We start from the raw sequence: 20826 nt of genomic DNA, 5'->3' as shown, positions 1-20826 counted from the left end.
CAAGGTGTCCCCTGGTCCACATCTGTGGGCTGGCTTTCGTCACTGCGGCATTGTGGGCTTTTTTAACAAGTAGAAATTGGGGGAGGTGGGAAGGGGAGTGGAGGGGAGGGGGAGAAAAGGAGACCCTCGCTGAGGAATCGCAATATTCTGCACCTTCACGGGATTCCTAATTCCGCATGTGAGTGCTGATGGAAAAGGCGAGGGGGATGCGCTTCTCCAGGATCAGCCCCAAGGAGGAGAAAGAGGGCCGAGAACTCCGTCACTGGGCATCCTGACAAAAACGGAGGCAGCGCCTGTCTGCACCCCGAGTTTGCAATAAGCTCTGCGTGCTCCTTTGGAACCCAGAGTGGGGTGTTCCTTTCGGGGAAAGACGCATTTTGAAAAGCAAAATGCTGACCTGCAGGGCGGTGGCCAGCAACAGCAGCAGAATACACCACTCTGGGGAGGATGCTTCAAACTCTGACGATGTGCAGAGGCCACCGACCATCTAGGCAGACATACCCCTCCTAACCGAGCAGCCGCTCGGCCGCCGGCCGAGGTTTCCACTTGGAAAGTGGCCTTGGAGAGCCCACCTGCGCTGGGACAAGGGGGTAGGTTCCCAGAGGGAAACAAGGGCGGTCGCCCTCCTGCCAGCCGGCACTTCCCACCTGTTCCCTCCGCCCCAAGCTGGGGCGCGGGAGGAACTCGGAGCTGGAGATTGCCCGCCCGCCCATCCACCCGCCCCGTCTCCAGGGGTACCCGGAGCTAGCAAGGCTCTTACCAAACCCAGGAGGAAATCCAAAGAGGGCCCCCGCTCCAGTCCCAACAGAAGAAACCTCTAGGTCCGAGGCACACGCAGCAGTCTGCCCCATTCCCTAGCCAGGTTTCCGCATCCAGTGGACAGGCCACGCTCGCCCAGAGTGCGTGGGAAATGCACTGGAGGGAGATCGCCTCCCCGCCGTGCTCAGGCGTGCTAGTGTGAACGCGCACGTGTTGCAGCACAGGCACTTGGTGCGGGCCTGGCAGCTGATATCAGCTAGGAAAGTTCACCTGTGCGGATTCCCGGGCCTTGAACCCAAGTCTGCCCCAGCCTCTCCCCCTCAACTCACCCATCCCCACCTGCTCCCCAAAACTCGGGCCCCACCCCGACAGGTGTGTCCTGTCGCTGGCAAGCACCTGGGTGAAGATGCACCGAGGAAAGGTGACTGGGGGGGGGGGCGGGTCCAGCGGAACGAGGGGCGTGGGCACACTCCATCTGTCACGCAGGGTTGGTTTCTCCACAGAATCGGGCTCACGAAAACATCGGGAGTTGACGCTGTCTCCTGGGACCTGAGCGGGCTTCCCTTAGGTTCAAAAGTATGATTTTAATTTTCTTAATGAAGGCACGCTCTAGACCTCAGCTGGTAATGGCTGTGCCGAGTTTAATAGACTTCTGTCGAACAGAAAAAGACGGATAACTATCGGTTATAAGTAATCTGCTCTAATGCAATTATTTTCCCAGGTTCCAAAGTCATTGTGCCAACAGGGCAGAAGTGAATTAAAGTCCCCGGGGATCCCGGGTGCCGGGCCAGGAGACCCCTTGAAATACGAGCCTAACCTGTTTTGTGAGATGCACTTGGGTTTGGGGTCGTAGGCTGCAGAGCCCTTGGCCTGCCCTGTGAATCTCACTCTCCCCCTCTCCCTCCCCTCGTCCCCCCTCTTCGCAGATCCAGTTCTTTTCTCTCTGGCTCCCTCTTCTCCTTTCTCCCCACCTCTCCCGGAGTTAACGCTAATTCCCCCTCCCTCCTCTATTTCGCTGTCTCAGTGTTTCAGGCTCATCCATTCATTCCAGAGCATTTCTTCTAAGCACACTCACACGGAGGCAGGCTCTTGGCCAGTGTCAGCCCATCCGCCTTTTGAAATGGAATAGAATACCACCGAGAGGTTTAAGACACTGATGACTGCTTTGTGCACACACACAGGATTATTTTTACCCAAATAAGGAGCCTACCCAGGTCTCCTGTCCGAAAGGAATCTCCTCTTAGCGTGAACACAGATGATCCTTCGTCGTGGCATTTTTTTATGTGGGATTGCCCCCAACTCTCCTCTGCTCTCCAAGCAATCGCGGTTTTTAAAACAAAGTAATCAACAGGGTTCATAATCTCCCTTCTGGCAAGAAGCGTGCCGAGGCGACGACAGGAACGCCCTGCGCCCTCACCTGGACGCAGGATCTGGAGGCGCCCCACGGCACCGCCGCCAGGCACCCGGAGCCCGTGTTGAGACCGCCACCCCGAGCCGCTCGCCGGCCAGCAGCTCTCCCCCAGGGCCCAGGAAACACGGAGAGGGTGAATCGAGGGCCCAGCTATAGGTGGCTCCCAGGTGAGGCAAGGGCAGCCGAGTTTGGTGCTCCGGCTGGAGGCCCACTAACCGGCTTGGTTCCTCGTCCTGCACCCTCTCCATCCTCTGACTCTGTGTCTCTGCCCCCTCTCTGTTACCCTCACTCCTACACACACACACACACACACACACGCACGTCGCCCAAACGCACACAAACGTCCACCACCTCTGATTACCCTCTCTTTTCTAACCCAGTTCGACACCACTCCCCTGGCCCATACAGTCAGGACTCGCAGTAAGATAACGAAAGGGAGAACTTCATCCCGCCCAGCATCTGCAGTCCCCTCGGCTTCCCCAGCTGGAGCCCGACCAGGAAGCTGGTGGCCCTCTCTGCGGGGGGTGGGGCAGGGCTGTGGAGGATGCCCCCACCCCCACCCCGCCGCCGCCGCCGCCGCCTACACTTCTGGGAAGAAATTTGGGAAAAGATCCATTCCCCACGTCCCAGCAACTCCCAGGTCCTGGAGAAGTTGAGCGGGGGCGGGCAGACGCCGCTGAGCTGTGGAACCTCCCTGAAGCCCAGGTCCGTGAGAAGGTCTGCGGCCAGGAGATACGAGTGGTCCAAAGCCCTTCAAAGACGGAGAAGGCGAGGGCAGTTTGGCGTTTGGGGGCACAATGGATGCAGGGCCTGCTTCCTGCTCCAAGATCATATCTGGAACTCGGGACAAGGGTGGTGCAGCTTCTCTCTCTCCAACCTCCCTCCTTGCCATCTCCCCCACCCCTCCACCCCCTCACCCCGTGATTCCTTCAGTGGTGATCCAGGAGGGCAACAGCTAAGACCTTGAAAGTCCCCCAAGCTCTAGGTGGCTCTAGTTTCGCTTTTGGAAAGTCTTTAGGAGAGGGAAGGAAAGAAACCCTAGTAGGAGTGCTTGGAAGGAGGTAAGGAAAAGCCAGCGACCCTCCCTCCCCAAACCCGGACCAAGTAAGAACCCCAGTTTCCTCCTTGCAGACCCTGGGGTCCCGGGCCGGCCTCGGCGCCTTGTCCGGATTTCCCCACTCACTGGCCTCTCCATCCAGTCTTGCCCTGGAGCAAATGAGCAAATGAGCGAATGAGGTCTGGAGAAATACAAGAGGCCCCAAGACTTCGGTTTACTCCTGTTTCAATTACTCCCCTGTTTTAAGTGTCAGGAGAGGAAGGCATTTCTCCCCCCCCCCTTTTTTTCTGCAGTAAATCAAATGTGTGATTGTAGTCACATAAAATTAAGGTATAAAATGTATCTTTTTGCCAACTGTGCTTAGACATGTTTTAAGAACAGCTCTGAATATGGTATTTTTTTCTTCTTTGGGGATAGGAAGAGAGAAGGAAAGAGAGAGATCTTCCATTCACTAATTCACTCCCCCAAATGACCACTACAACCAGAGCTGAACATGGAATTCCATTTGGGTCTCCCACACAGATGGTGGGTTCCCAAACACTTGGGCCGTCTTCCACTGCTTTCCCAGGCATATCAGCAGGAAACTGAATGGGAAAATGGAGCAACCAGGACTCCAGCTGATACTCATGGGATGATGGTGTCTTAATCCACTGTCCTACAGCACAGTATGCTTTTAAGACCAAAACATATCAATATACACTTTAGGATGAAGAGCATTAGGAGTGCCTGGTACCTCCTTCCTCTACCCTCATATCATTAAGGCAATTCTCTAAGAGCTCTGAAGTAGAACTCATTCACAAAAGTAACACTTACTACATCTTTTTTTTTAATGAAGTAATTCTTTGAGAACAAGTTTTACTATTAAGTCTTTTTATTTATTTATTTGACAGGCAGAGTGGACAGTGAGACAGAGAGAGAGAGAGAGACAGAGAGAAAGGTCTTCCTTTTCCATTGGTTCACCCCCCAATGGCCGCTGCAGCCGGTGCACCGAGCTGATCTGAAACCAGGAGCCAGGTGCTTCTCCTGGTCTCCATGGGGGTGCAGGGCCCAAGCACTTGGGCCATCCTCCACTGCACTCCTGGGCCACAGCAGAGAGCTGGACAGGAAGAGGAGTGACCGGGACTAGAACCTGGTGTGCCAGCGCCGCAGGTGGAGGATTAGCCTATTGAGCTGTGGCGCCGGCCACATTACTGCATCTTTAAACTAAGTCTCCCTAAGAAAAGCTGGAAAAATACCTGACTGCTATTCCTCCTTCTCTACCCAGGTCTGTTAATACGGATTAAATGATCTTCACAAGGGGCGATACTGCCCACCACAACAGAGCAAAAGCAGTTGTGTGTACTCTAGAGCTGTAGGACTCTTTGAATGTTCAAGTGAAGTGTAAATAGAGTAAGGTCACAGGTGATTGACAAGTTCAAGTTACTTAGCTCAATTATCAAAATTCTATTTCTAAATTATGCTCAATTTGATTTTCCTGCATTCTATACCTGACCTTAGAAAATCCAATGGGAACAGACAATTTACATGACGGCCTCCTGAGTAGGCTGATTCTTTTGTAGGATCATTTTGTGATATGTGCCTCCTTTAATGTTTCTGTGGAGACCAAACTTTCACAGTTAGGTTTAGAAACACAGCTCTCATGTTCATTCACAGGTAGTCACTTTAAAAGGTACAATAATCACTACAGGTTGACAGTTGTCTAAAATGTCCCCAAATTCCTAAACTTGCAAGAAGAATCTGCAGACTGTTGGGTGGCAGATTCTCTAGATACTGATGAACTGCATGCAGTGTCCAGCAGTGGCCAATGGCCAGCTCTGTACAACGAGGTAAGAGAGCAATTTGTATATAGATATCCTACAGTTGACTTCCAACGGACCATCTCCAAGTTCTCCTGGGCCTTACTGAGTGGGTAAGCAAGCTCTTCAGATCCGGGCTCATGCAGCCACATCTGGAAATGCTCCCTTTTCTCCACCCATCACCCCCAGCCCCAGCCAGGAGTGAGAGAAAGAGCTGAAGCCTCCCCTCCCACCATTATATGATAGCATCGGCTTTTAATCAGCGAGAGGCACTCCTATTTAAATTTACAGGATGACTCTTTATTTCATTTATCTTTTCTTTTGGACGAAAGTGAAACAAGAGCACCACCCTTATTAATTATAAGATTGATGGGGTGAAAAAAGCCAAATGAATTTGGCTTGCAAATTATTAGCAGAGGTATGAATATTTATGAGTGTGCCAGGAACTGCACTCATGAACCCTGGGTATCAAGCCTGGGAGACAGTCAGACCAATGCATTCAATGAGGGTTCAGTCTCCCCAAATCTGACATGACATAAATGGAAACTTCTAAATTAGACCCAGGGTGGGCTCCCATCAAATCAATTCCTGTGTGAGCAGGGGGAGGGGGGAAGGGCAGATCTTCCTGAAGATGAACTTATTCCTAGTGGTCTCCATCATAAGCTTTAAAAACCTGTAAGTTTTCTGAAGAGAATGTCTGTTTTTCCTACTTTTTTTCATTTATGTCTTAAATCAGGTTTATCTGTAAAATCTCTGTGACATATTTTTAAGATTGAAAACTATGTTTATTCAGTGTGAAAAATCCTTGAATCCTGGAATAGCCTAGGTATAGAAAAAATCTAAGTAGACACAACCTCAGTCAGCTCGAGAGAGAAGTGAGAGGGGAGAAGAAAGCAAGGAGGAGATGCAGGATGTAGTTTTCGATTTCTTTGCTTGCCTCCCTTTTTATGCGCCAAACTTATCCAGGCTTTCATCCCATAGTCAGGGAATTTCAGTGAGAAGTGGAGGCTGAGAGGAAAAGGGTCAAAGCCAGAATTTAATAATTCAGTAAAAGACAAACTGTATCCTCCTCTTTATTATACATTTAAGAGTTTTGTGGTGCTTTGGAAAAGGGACTCGGGGTTTGAGATTTAATGAGCTCAACTACTCTCTCTTCACCAGTTTCTTTTTTCTGAAAGAATTGTTGAGTGGGAGCTGACCCAATCCTGTGAAAATGGCTCATTCTGACATCAGAGCCAGCTTATCACATACATTTTGAAAAGGAAGACAAGTTGTTTTCAAAACAAAAATGCTAAGCATTCTAAAAAGCATAAGCAATTTAAGAAATGCTCCTCAAATTTTCTGAAAAACTACCAACTACATATATTTTTTCACAATTGTAAATGGATATTTTAATGCTAAATTGATGCTTTATGTATATGTGTCTCAATTTGTTTGCAGTAAGGATGTTGTGTTTTTAAAGAAGCGATACCACTGATAACAATTTACTTAAATTCACAAACCTTGAAAACCATGCCTCTCCTATCAATCACGTTTAGTAGATACAGTGAAACACATTCAACATTTGTATATCAATAGTGGCACACACACAAATCTGTTTTGTTCAATTTAAATGCTCTTCAACATGTCATTTCATATTTTCCTGGAATATGTTATGGGTTAGTCATCCTGCTAAAGCTGATTGTTAAATCCTTAACCTGATGAAAATTCAGGATGGAGTACTTCCTTGTCACTTCCTTTCACTGCAGCAAGGTGAGCTTCAGGGATAATTTGGTCAACCCTTCTTAGCTTCTGATCAAGAAGAGTTGGGAGGCCTGAAAATGTCAGCTGATCAGTCCAGTTCATCAAATTAGCTAGCTCTAGTTTCTGCTAAGAGACTCTCAAGCTTTTTATTTTATGTATAAATACACAAAGTTCATTTATGCATTTATTTGAAAGCCAAAGTATCAGAATGAGAGAAAAGAGAGGGAGAGACAAAGATCTTCCCTCTGCTGGTTCACTCTGCAAATAACCACAATAGCCAGAGCTGAGCCATGTTGAACACAAGAGCCAGGTCTCTCACTTGGGAGGCAGGGACCTTAGAACTTGGATCATCAACTGCTGCTGTTGCAGGCCCATTAGCAGGAAACTGGAGGGGAAGTGGAGTAGCCAGGACTCAAAGTGGCACTTGGGTACAGAGTGCAGGCATTGCAAGCAGTGGCTTAACCAAGTCACAACACCTGCCCCACTCCCAAACTCTTGAAGCTAATTTTTCTTGTTATATGCTGCTTTCTCATTGTCTACCCTTTTTATTAGAACATTATGTATAATAGGATATACAGTCTATTCTAATATTTTTCCTTCTGGTGCTCTGACAATGAAATTCTTACTAAATAAGATAGACTAGTCTTGATCCAATTCCAAGATTTGTTTTTGATCTGTGATGTCTGTATTGATTAGGCAGGGAAGAGGTCTATCTTCTACCTGCAGAATCGATCCCAGTATTGGCACACAAGCAAACTTTGTATTAACATCAACCTTCTTTACTTATTGGTTGCATATCAACTCAATCAAGCCAGAAACAGGTAGTTGAGTAACATATCTCAAATTTCCAAAAATGTTCATCAGTGGTATTGAAACTGATAACCAGAGTTGACATCAGCATTGGTCACTTGTTTCAAGTTTATCTTCCCACTTGACTCTTCTTCATCCAAAACTCAATCCTACTGTACTGTTTTTTACATTAGGAGGAATCCTATTCATGCCCGAGATAGTCTCATACTTATGGTGGTCTGTTATGTCAAATTGTTATTTGTATTGCTTGCTGTCAAAAATGTCACTCAGGGGCCAGTGCTGTCTTATAGTAGACTAAGCTTCCACCTGCATCCCACATGGGTGCTGGTTCTTGTACCGGCTGCTCCTCTTCTGATCTGCTAATGTCCAGGGAGAGCAGTAGAAGATGGCCCAAGTCCTTGGGCCCCTGCATCCTTGTAGGAGACCCGGCAGAAGCTCCTGGCTTTGGAACAGCTCAGCTCCAGCCATTGAAGCCATTTGGGGAGTGAACCAGCAGTTGGAAGACCTTTCTCTTTCTCTCTGTAACTCTCTCAAACAAATAAATAAAAATCTTTAATAAAAATGTCACTCAAAGTTCCCCTTCTACCTTGGCTTACCCTCTGTCATAGCAACTCAGAAGGTCTAATCCACATGGAAACTACTTTCCCTATAAAACACAAAGAACTTTTTGTAATTTCTTGTCCACCTCCTCTTGTCTTACCACTCCTTAGCTTCATCTTTGTCTTTAAAAGCTCTTCAGTGTTTCTCCTGTGTTAAAATTTTTCATTCAAGCAATTTCTCTTAAGATTCAACTATCTGACTGTGGTGAGAAATCTGAGAATATGTAGGGGTATAAATGTTTGGTATAGTCTGTGAGTCCATGCTACTTAGGTTAGTACTCAAGTGAATCAGAAAGCAATACTGAAATCCCAGAAAGTTCTGGAACAGAAAAAGTGATTTTTTTTACAATAAAAAAAAATCAATGATCCAACTTATTGGTGTTTTTTTTTCTAAAGATTTATTTATTTTTTACTTGAGAGTCAGAGTTACACAAAGAGAGGAGAGGCAGAGAGAGAGAGAGGTCTTCCATCCGATGGTTCACTCCCCAGTTGGGCTCGATGGCCGGAACTGTGCCGATCCAAAGCCAGGAGCTTCTCCTGGGTCTCCCACATGGGTGCAGGGGCCCAAGGACTTGGGCCATCTTCTACTGTTATCCCAGGCCATAGCAGAGAGCTGGATAGGAAGTGGAGCGGCTGGGACTAGAATCGCCACCCATATGGGATGCCGGAGCTTCACCCCAGGGCATTAACCTGCTGTGCCACAGTGCCGGCCCCTAAACTCATTGGTGTTTAAAACTTTCTTCATCAGCAGCCTCTTTTTGGATGTTTTTATTTCACTGTTTTCCATGACTATGACAAGTGGTCATATTTAATGTTCATGAAAACTGGTAGGTTTTCAAACAGATGTGGCCTGATATGGTTCAGTGACTTTAGTGGACTTCTCACGTAAATGGAATAATAACCATACAGAAGATGAATTTTATACCTGTGTTTACCTCTTGAGAAGTCACCCTTATAATTACAAATAGTGCTTATTATGTATTATGCAATATACCTGCCATTATCCAGACACTGTGCAAAACCTTAACTTGATCACTGCCATCTAGAGTTTATTATCCAAGATGGCACAAACACCAAAAAATACAGGAAACATGGACAAATAGAACACCAGACACAGCTATGTATTCTTTTTTTCTACAATAAACAAAGTGTAATGGAGCCTGGTTCACTGATGGACACATTTTTGTCTGTTCATTAAAATTTTTAATTCAAAAAGTGGTTGAAAAACAAACAACAGTTTATTTCAGTTATTTTCTATCAACTAGGAATACATTTTCCCTATTACCTTTTCGAAAGATTGGTAAAAACAAAGTGGCAGCCAGAGCTGCCCAGGTAGGGGAGGATACACACATCTAACTAATGAAGGCAGGAGAGCACCGTGGATTTAGACATGGCTCTACACTCAGAGTGCCTGGACATAAATGCAAGTTCAGCTCCTAGTTGGCTATGGGACCTAAGGCAGACTAACAATTGCTTCCAGATTTCTCACAGGGCTTGCATACATCAAAAAATTTATCCTAGTACTTGGCTCATAGCAAGCATCCAATAAATATGAATTGCTATCTTTATTACAATTAATAATGGCTGGTCAACACTTTATCCTTCTCCCACCTTATCTATGAAATTTAGATATCTACTTTCATTGAGCATGTAGAAATTTACCAACTTCTATTACCATAGGTTTCCCATTTATTCTTTATCCTGAATCAGGGATGCAAAGAACATTTTTTCCTGCCAAGGGCCATTTGGATATTTATAATGTCATTCATGGGCTATGTAAAGGTATCAACTTAAAAACTAGCCTGCTAATAGATTTATTGAATTTTAAGTCCCTCACAATTGCCTCAACATGACCAGACCAAATGACCAAATGACTTTGCGGATCTTATACAGCCCACCCTGCTAGGTCATCTCAGCCCATTATTTGTTTATAAGTTTATACTGTATGTTTATTCTTTAAAACTCCCCTTTTAAAAAATACCAGCAGGGGCTGGCGCTGTGGCGTAAGCAGGTAAAGCCACTGCCTGCAGTGCCGGCATCCCATATGGGTGCTAGTTCAAGTCCTGGCTGCCCCACTTCGGATCCAGCTCTCTGTTATGGCCTAGGAAACAGTAGAAGATGGCCCAAGTCCTTGGGCCCCTGTACCCATGTGGGAGACCCCAAGGAAACTCCTGGCACCTGGCTTCAGATAGGCACAGCTCTAGCAGTTGTGGCCAATTAGGAAGTGAACCAGCAGATGGAAGACCTCTCTCTTTCTCTCTCTGCCTCTCCTCTCTGTGTAACTCTGACTTTCAAATAAATAAATAAATCTTAAAAAAAAAAAAACCACCTGCATGGCATGGGTGTGTGCAATCATTGAGTAAATGTTTGGCTTGTTTGGTTATGAGGTAATGGGAAGATCACAAGGCCAGGAGCCGGGAAACCTGGATTCTGTTTTCCTGGGGCAGGCATTTGGCACCGTGGTTAAGATGTGGCTTGAGATGCCAGCATCCCATATTAGAGTGTCTGGGTTTGAGTTCCAGGCTATGCTCTTGATTCCAGCTTCCTGCTAGCGTGCACCCTGGGAGGCAGCAGGTGATGGCTCAATTAGATGAGTCCCTGTCACTTATATGGGATACCTGCACTGAGTTCCTGACTGAGGCCTGGCTCACCTGGGGATGTTGTGTGCATTTGAAAAGTAAACCATCATAGGGGGTAAAATCTCTCTGCCTCAAATAAAATGACAAGTCTTTCCCCCCCTCTACCACCTTTGTGACTGGGTCTCTGTTTCCCTACCTGTAAAATAAATTGGAGTAGAAAATATGCAAAGTCCGTTCTGGTTCTTGAGGATTTCATAACTGGCATAGGAAACTTTCTAGCAGAACCCTTTTCTTCTTATACTGAGAAACATATACCTTATGTACCTAGTCTTGTCAAGCAATTTACAACCTGGTATATTGACTAATATCTCCTCACAGTGTGGCAAGTGCTATGGTAGAGGCATTTCAGAGGAACTGTGGGCCCAGAACCAACATCTAGCAATGGGAAGCAAACACATAACCATTGGTAAGATAATGGAAAGCTTTGTGGAATTGGTATCTGAATGAAGCCTTGCAGAAGAAATGAGAGTTAAGGAAGAGGTGTGGAGGAATATGTGCCAGGAGAGACCAGCACCTGGGAAGAAAGGTAAGGTGGGCTGGAGCTGTGGCATAGGGGGTAAAGCCACCACATATAGCACCAGCATCTCACATGGGCACCAGTGAGTCCCAGCTGCTCCACTTCTAATCCAGCTCTCTACTATGGCCTAGGAAAGCAGTGGAAGATGGCCCAAGTCCTTGGGCCCCTGCACCCACATGGGAGACCTGGAAGAAGCTCCTGGTTCCTGGCTTCAGATCAACCCAACTCTGGCTGTTGCAGCCATTTGGGGAGTGAACCAGCAGATGGAAGACCTCTCTCTCTCTCTCTGCAACTCAGACTTTCAAATAAAAAAAATAAATCTTAAAAAAAAATATAAAACTGAGACATGTCCTTTTCTCTCCTTAAGTGGCATTTCCACAAGGAAGTTTTGGTTGACCATAGCACATCTAGATGAGGCTAGATTCTCTAGGGTCAAAACATTGACTTTTTTTTTTTTTTTTTTGGTAGCATTGTCACATTTACATTTAATTACTAAGAAATCATGTAATTACTTACTGTATTTCCCTGGCAATGCTATATATTTCATGAGAACATTATAGTATCTCCAGTGTCTAATAAATATTTTTGAGGGTGAAAAAGAGGAGAGGGAGCAAGACAGCAGTCAAATAAGATGAATCCCAAAATGTGTCCATTGGAGCCAGCAACTAGCAAGTGGTGAGTGACTTTAGGGAAAGCAGTTTCAGCGGGGTGGTTTGGGCAGATGCAGATTGAAGTAGGTTGAAGGGCAGGAGGCAAGTGAGAGAGGCAGTAGGTATAAACTAATTTCAAGAATACTGTTCAAGGGCTAAGTAAAAACAATATGATATCTATAAAATGTAGGATCAAGGGATGTTTTGTTTTTATGATGAGACAAATAGGGGCTAACACTGTGGCATAGCAGGTAAAGCCGCCACCTTTGACACCGGCATCCCATATGGGAACCAGTTTGAGAGCCGGCTGTTCCATTTATGATCCCGCTCCCTGCTAACGTGCTGGAAAAGCAGAAGATGGCCCAAGTGCTTGGGCCTCTGCCACCCATGTGGGAGACCTGGAAGAAGCTCCTGGCTTCAGCCTGGCCCAGCTCTGCCCATTGTGGCTATTTGGGGAGTGAACCAGCGGGATAGATTTGTGGTGCCAATCAATGCATATCATTGTGTAATTTTCTCCAGAATCAGTTCAGGGAGGAAATGCGATGCATGGATTCTTCCAAGTCTGAGAGTTTGCAGGGAAAGAGAAGTTATGAAATTGACAATATAGGTTGGGGAGCATTTGAATTCATGAACCACTGGGCCTAAATTAGATAAAAGAGGATGTGAAGACACAAGATGGGTGATAGGCGGGGAATAAAGTTGACGATATGGGGTTGGATGTTTTCTTGGAGAAAGAAAGCAAGAGGTTCTGAGAGCTAAGAGGCTGTAGAAGAGGGTAATGAGAGGTAACTGTACAAGAGTTTCAGATACAGACCTGAGGATATGCAGAGGAGATAATAGATTGGCCACGGGGGTAGAAATTATGGGAGGCACCTTTACGTCAGTCCTAAATGCTGTGGCTGCATCCTCACTTCTCTCTTCACTTCATGGAATCCCCTCGGAGACTCCTTGGACCAGATCACTAAAAATAATGCTAAGGAGAGAATGGGGGTCAAGTTTATGCCTTAGTTCTTTGCCAATTTAATTCAGTTCATGTCAATGAATACTTAGTGTGTTTTTTTACATATGCATTGCTGTGTGGTGAGGAGATTCAGTGTTTGCATTTGATATGCACTTTGTTAACTTTGAAGAGTACATTTAGTCACGGCTGGGGGAAAATTGGAGAACAGCAACAATGGGGTTTCATCATTTTCTAGCTCTGTGATTTAGGAGTATTTATTTAATCTCTGTGTCTTAGTCTCTCCATCTCTGTAATGGGAGTGATAAAAGTACCTATCTGGTAAGTTTGTTGGGAAATTATGTATTTATAAAGTGCTAAAATAAACCTTATAGATTCTATGCTGGAGCGAGAAAAGTACAAGATATACTTGAACCTCTTTCTTCAGTGTCTGAAAATGAGTGTGCATACACACATACACACAATGATGGGGGGAGGTTGCAGACTAGGGACGTGGAGAGGCAAGTGTTTAGCTTTGAGGTTGGGGCAATCTACGCCCCACTTTAGTGTACCTGGGTTCAGAGGCTGACTCCGGCTTTCTGTTGATGTGCACCATGGGAGGGAGCAGATGATGGCTCGAGTGTTTGCATCGCTGCCACCTGTGTTTCAGGCCTGGACTGAGTTTCCTTTTCCAGGATTCAGCCAGCCCTGCACCTGGGGATTGAACCAGTAGGTGGGAACTCTAACAAATACATTATAGGCCGGCGCCGTGGCTCAATAGGCTAATCCTCCACCTTGCGGCGCCGGCACACCGGGTTCTAGTCCCGGTCAGGGCGCCGGATTCTGTCCCGGTTGCCCTTCTTCCAGGCCAGCTCTCTGCTATGGCCAGGGAGTGCAGTGGAGGATGGCCCAGGTGCTTGGGCCCTGCACCCCATGGGAGACCAGGAGAAGCACCTGGCTCCTGGCTCCTGCCATCGGATCAGCGCGGTGCGCCGGCTGCAGCGGCGGCCATTGGAGGGTGAACCAACGGCAAAGGAAGACCTTTCTCTCTGTTTCTCTCTCACTGTCCACTCTGCCTGTCAAAAAAAACAAAAAACAAAAAACAAATACATTATATATATGTGTGTATATATATATGTGTGTGTGTGTGTGTGTATGTATATATATATATATATATATTTAAAAGAAATGTGCAGCTAGCTTGAAGGGGCTTCTATTGGTCAAATCTAGAATAATTTGAGTGTTAAAATAAGGGTGAGCACCTATGTGGGTCCACAGTTAAGATGCCCATGTCCCATGTAGGAGTGCCTGGGTTCAATTCCTGGCTTTGGCTTCCCAATTCCAGCTTCCTGCCAATGCAGACTCGGAGAGGCAAAAGGACCGACTTCAGTAACCGGGTTCCTGTCACCCAAGTGAGGGACCTGCACTGCGTTTCTGGGACCTGACTCCAGCCCCTGCATCATTTTGGAAGTGAGCATCTACTTCTATCTCTGTATCTCTGTCTGTCTGCCTCTCAACTAAAAAGTTTTTAAAAAATGAAGTAATGGATTATCTTCTGAAAATAATAAGAATCTGTGCATGTGTGATAATAGATAAGAGAAAAAAAACGATTCTTTACATTAGTAGGCCAAACAATAAACGTAAAAGGAATGATGAAGTTCAAGAAATCACCATTTTGCAACCATCATAGAAAAAATTGATTTGGGCATGAATCATCAACGGATGCTACGTTTCAGTGGAGGAAAGTTGATAAAGAACAGAATATTTAGATGATAGTCCAAGTACCTCATTATAAATTAATTATTTTACTAAGCCCACAGTGAAGAAAACAGTACCTTAAGCAAATGATCAAAACTAGTATCTTCAGTAAAGGCACTGTGCCTACAGCATGATACTCTAAAAAGGCTACAGCTCTACTTGGTATTCCAGCCCTCAATGCACAGACTGAACGTAGTCACGTGACACATCACATGAACCCATACCGAGGCACATTCTGTAAAACAGCTGACCTGAATGCCTCAAAGGAAAGGACAAATAATGGTTCACGTTAAGAGACTGAGGAGATGTGACAACTGTGATTCCTGATCCTACACTAGATTCTGTGCTGGAAAAAACTGTGGTTAAGGATATTATTGGGAAAATAGATGAAATTGGAATATGGACTCTAGGTCAGGTAAAAGTAGTGCACCAATGTCAAATTTTCTTAATTTTTCTCAAAATATGCACTGAAAGGTTAATGGGCAAAAATGCATGAGAAGTGTAACCAACTATTAATTATTTAGGAAAAATACGGAGGGTTGGTAGGGGGAAGGATAAAGAGAATTTTAAAGCACATGTTGCAAATGTGTTGAAAACTTATGTGAATCTGTGGAAGACATACAATAGTGCAGACTATCTTTCATAGATTCTTTAAGTTTCAAATTATTTAAATATAAAATGTTTAAAAATGAATGTGGAAAAGAGAGTGATGTATTTAATGCCCTCAACAAGAGTTAACCATCATTACCACCACCATCATCTTCGTCATCATCACCATCAGCTGGGAAATTCTAGCAGTGTTTCAATAAGAGGTGATTCAGGGCCTCACCTCTGGTGCCGGGCTTGGAAGCAGGGACGAAGTGGACAGGAAATAGTCAAGCTAGCTGCACTAGTGCTTCCGGCAGTGATGGAGTTTTCCAGGACATGGAATGCCTCATGTCCCCAGATATATGAAACATCACTTGAATTTACACAGCCCAGGGCCAATTCTTACCAAGCAGAATGAATGTTCTGGGATAGACTCCTTATGCCTGTTAAGTAACAGAACAGCCCACCCAACTAAATTCCATTGGCTTCTGTGCCTTCAGAATGTTAGAGTCGACCGCCCGAAAAACGTCACCAAGAGACACGTCTCTTACGCAAACAGCACAGGGAAGTTTTATTGATTATCCAGCATGCTGGGGCTGTCTGATCATCATGAGCAGAGCAGCCCCGAATAACCAAAGGTTAGGGTTTATAAAGGCAAAAACCGCAAAATCGGGAGGGGGGAGAGAATACACGGTTGCTAAGCGGTTGCTAATATCTTACAATCAGAAATTATGATTTTAAGACATAGACAAATCACATTTTCATTATTAGCTCAGGTAACCCAGGTGTAACCTTTTTATTTTTAAGCTTGAGCAGTCATGCTAGGGGGTTTTTGTGCATTGCCAAGGGTTATGTAGTGTACTGCTATTGTCTGACTATTTGAGATAATAGTTTCAGACCAGAGTCTCACGGGGGGGGGGGGGGGGAATTGCTTTCCCAGAATGCAGTCTCAAGGGCTCCAAAATGGAGTCCCTACTGTCAAGGTGCTACTTTACTCTGTCTTATTTTCACAGCTGCACCAGGAAGGTTTAAACCTGTAAGCTTAAGCTTAACTTTTTACACCTGCACATATAATACAATTTTAACTCTTCAAGAACATCTGAAGTGGGCTGCACTGGAGGATAAGGCTAGCTTATTTCCAAATAGACAAAAGTCATTTTCTCCAATCTTTTTCCTTCTCTTAGGGTGACAAATGAGAGGAGGAGACTGAGAAAGAAGGAGCAGTGAGAACTGTTAAGGGAGCATCCCAGAACGGGTGCCCTGAAGCACCTCTCCTTTCCTATTCCTGTAGACTTTTTCCTGGCTGCTAGCCACTGAGCCCCCTGTGGTTTGTGTCTAAGCTTGGCCCTTTTCTGGACTAGAAAAATGTAGGTAGTTTACTTCCTCTTACAGGTTTGCTCTAAAAAGTCCTATGAGTCAAGAGGAACATAATGACTTACTTGTCACCGCAGCATTCCGAGGGCCAGCATTGTGCTTTAGCAGGTCAGACCTCCACCTGTGACACCAGAGCAAGTCCCATCTGCTCCCACTTCTGATCCAGCCCTCTGCTAATGCACCTGGGAAAGCAGTGGAAGATGATTAAGGGTTTAGGCCTCTGCTACCCACGTGGGAGACCCAGAAGAAGCTCCTGGCTCTGTCCTGGCCCAACCCGGGCCATTAGAGACATCTGGGGAATGAACTAATGGATGGAAGATGCTCTCCCTCTCTACCCCCTACCCGCTTAACTCTGCCTTTCAAACAAATAAAGAAATCTTAAAAAGAAATCTTGTGCATTCTTAAGTACAGGATTGGACAAAGAGCTTCGATTCTGCCATTATAGCAAAGTGTTAATCAGTTGATTAAAGCTTGTTTGGGCAGATAAAGTAGATTATATCAGACATAGTATTATTTGAAGCCTCAAGTATTTCCTGTTTGCTGACAGAACAAATTGCAAAGATGACTTCTCACCATCTTATTCCACCTTATCAAACCCACCACACACGGATAAGTCATATTTCACTGGACAACTTTCCAGGCCACCAATATCTCATTCACTCTCCTCCTGTGGCTTTGCTCATCCTATTGTCTAAATCAGGAGTGTCTTGGTCTACCACTAGATCAAGCTGAAGAGTCAACTCAAATGCCACCCACTTCTGCAGGTCCTCCAGGGTACTTCCAAGCACAATGGAAACATTACTTCTTCCTTTGATCTATATGAATATATTAAGCATTTCCCCATATGGACATGAACCTGTCAGGAAATTTAACACAAAATGGTAAGGTTTTGCTTAAGTATCCATTCAGTATAAATGTCTATGCCTATGTCTTAAAAAGATGGAAGTAGAAATCAAAATTTTTCAGAGTGAAGAAGGTAAGGAGGGATGAAGAAAAACATAAAATTTAAGACATTGTAGCTATTTGAGAAACCTATGTGAAATTATGTAAGCAAAACAAGGGCCCCAACATTGATATTTACAAATAGCTTTACTTTTAGAAACTTAGATTTTTTTGGTTGAGTATTAGTTTTAATTTCACATTAAGTAGAATACCCTTTTGTGTTTTATGGAATGTTAGGTTTGGGTTATTTACCTTTGCTTTCAGAAATTACTCTCTTTTCTACTATCTTCAGGGACAAATGGTCAGACAAGCTGAGTAGCATTATTAATAGAAGCATCAATTTTAGAAGCTCTACTTGGAAGTGGAATAAAGTGGGATAAGAAGGAGGTGTAACCCAGAGTTTGAGATACCACTGATAATCAGGATATTTGAGTGATGGTAATTGGCAAGGAGGAAGACTGAAAGATCTATCTAGAAACCAACCCTCACCCTCCAGGCATGCTGCCAAAGAGCAAACACTGCATGTAAGACAGCAAGAAAAATATGCTTCTTGGTTTCCTCATTGCCATATAAACCACTGGGAATGGTTTAAAGAGATATGCCATTCCTAAATGGTAATCTTAGACTCATTCCACGAGTTGAGTGAAAACTTATGCCATTAGCAAATGGGGATGAGGAATGGCACCTTCGACAAAATATAGCCCTTTGGTCTTTCTAGAGTTAAAAAAAAAAAAAAAAGAAAAGAAAACAGGTACTATAAGTAAGGTCACAGAACAGTCATCCATTTAGATTAAATGCTGTTCATGGAACCAAACCAGTAACTCAACAGTATCTTTGATTTCTTTTAAATTAAAATGTGGAAACTCTTGCACAACATCTTACAGAATGTAGCCACAGCACCTTGCTCAAGGAATGTCTACACTTTGATTATTAAAATCAGTTAAATGTTGGTGCCTTTCTGAGTAGATTCTCTAGGATGGCATGAGCCAATCTACACTCCATTATTTTTACTGACATTTAATAGGATTCTTGGAACTGTCATGTTGTGTCTCCCCAAATGTAAAACAATGAGTAAATTAAGTATATTATGTTGGTTCTGATCAGTGAATAATTAGCTAAAATAGTTGGCTAACCAACAAGTCATTTGATGTTGTATACTGAAACACTGCAGGAAATTGGAAGAAATGAAATTGTGCTAATCCTGTGTCACCTAAATTCAATGTATTTCCTTTTCTGTGAACAGGTATCTTAATATTTCCCCAGATGTATTGTGGTAAAGATTAGAGAATGGGAATAAGAGAGGGAGGAGATGTACAATTTAGGACATGCTCATTCTGACTTGCCCCAAATGGTAGAGTTAGAAACATGCCGGGGGATTCCAATTCAATCCCATCAAGGTGGCATGTACCAATGCCATCTCACTAGTCCAAGTGATCAATTTCAGTTCACAATTGATCACACTGATAGGTCTAAGAGCCAAAGGTATCACATAAACAAGACAAGTGCTGTTAATACTAATTGATAGAATCAAAAAGGGAGAGAACGATCCAACATGGGAAGTGAGATACACAGCAGACTCATAGAATGGCAGATGTCCTAAACAGCACTCTGGCCTCAGAATCAGCCCTTAAGGCATTCAGATCTGGCTGAAGAGCCCATGAGAGAATTTTAGGCATGGAAAGCCAAGACACTCTGGAAAAAAAAAAAAAAACATGCAGGGGAAAGGCAGTGTTGAGCTCACTTGGTTACTTCCACCTTCACTGGGCATTCACCAGAGGCCTGATGCTGGGAGCCCAAAAGTGAAGAGAACATGTGAAAGATCTCTGCAAGTGAGATCCCAGTGGAAAGAACAGGTCAAAGAAGGAGGTACCTTTCTCTGAAGGGAGGAGAGAACTTCCACTTTGACTATGACCTCGTCTAAATAAGATCAAAGTCTGCAAACTCAAAAGGCTTCCATAGCCTTGGCAACTCATGACAAGAGCCTAGGGTGATTACTGATGCCATAAACAAGAGTGTCAATTTGTTAAGTCAACAACAGGAGTCACTGTGCACTTACTCCTCATGTAGGATCTCTGTCCTTAATGTGTTGTTCAATGTGAATTAATGCTATAACTAATACTCAAATAGTATTTTACACTTTGTGTTTCGGTGTGGGTGCAAACTGTTGAAATCTTTACTTAATATACACTAAGTTGATCTTCTGTATATAAAGATAATTGAAAATGAATCTTGATGTGAATGGAATGGGAGAGGGAGTGGGAGATGGGAGGGTTGTAGGTGGGAGGGAAGTTATTGGGGGGAAAAGCCATTGTAATCCATAAGCTGTACTTTGGGAATTTATATTTATTAAATAAAAGTTTTCAAAAAAGATTGCAATAAACTCATGGAAATTGTCTAGAATATAGGAGAAAACAAATGATTGTTCTAATTTATTATCATTTGAGAAAGTTCAAGTGACTTTGAAGAAGTTAAGCAATTAATTACTGTCCTATGTGGATTCAAAAACCTTTGTCTACCCCTGTTTTATTTAACCAATTTAAATAATTTAACTATGAAGCCAGATTAAATTCTAATAGTTTGCAGCTTAAAGAAAAAGCTGTGCATTTTTTTTAATTTTGAAAGGCAGAAAGGTCAAGACAGAGGTAGAGGGCCGGCTTCGTGGCTCAATAGGCTAATCCTCCCTTCCGGTGCTGGCACACCAGGTTCTAGTCCCGGTCGGGATGCCAGGTTCTGTCCCGGTTGCCCCTCTTCCAGGCCAGCTCTCTGCTATGGCCTGGGAGTGCAGTGGAGGATGGCCCAAGTGCTTGGGCCCTGCAGCCACATGGGAGACCAGGAAAAGCACCTGGCTCCTGCCATCGGATCAGTGCGATGTGCCGGCCATAGCGTGCCGGCCATAGCGTGCCGGCGCGGCGGCCATTGGAGGGTGAACCAATGGCAAAAGGAAGACCTTTCTCTCTGTCTCTCTCTCACTGTCCACTCTGCCTGTCAAAAAAAAAAAAAAAAAAAAAAAAAAAAAAGAGGTAGAGATGAACACAGATAGCCCATCTGCTGGTTTATTCCTCAAATGCCCACAACAGTCAGGAATGGGGCAGATCGAAGTTAGGAGCCAAGAACTCCATCTGAGTCTTCTACATAGGTGGCAGAGACCCAGCTACTTGAACCATTACCACCGCCTCCCAAGGTATGTATTAGCAGAGAGCTAGAATCCAAAGTAAAGCCAGAACATGAACCGATGCACTCCGAGAT

This window comes from Oryctolagus cuniculus, chromosome 12 (genome assembly GCF_051225735.1).
Source record: "Oryctolagus cuniculus isolate XC-2025 breed Fujian yellow rabbit chromosome 12, ASM5122573v1, whole genome shotgun sequence".
Classification (NCBI taxonomy): domain Eukaryota; kingdom Metazoa; phylum Chordata; class Mammalia; order Lagomorpha; family Leporidae; genus Oryctolagus; species Oryctolagus cuniculus.
Note: the sequence above shows the minus strand (reverse complement) of the source record.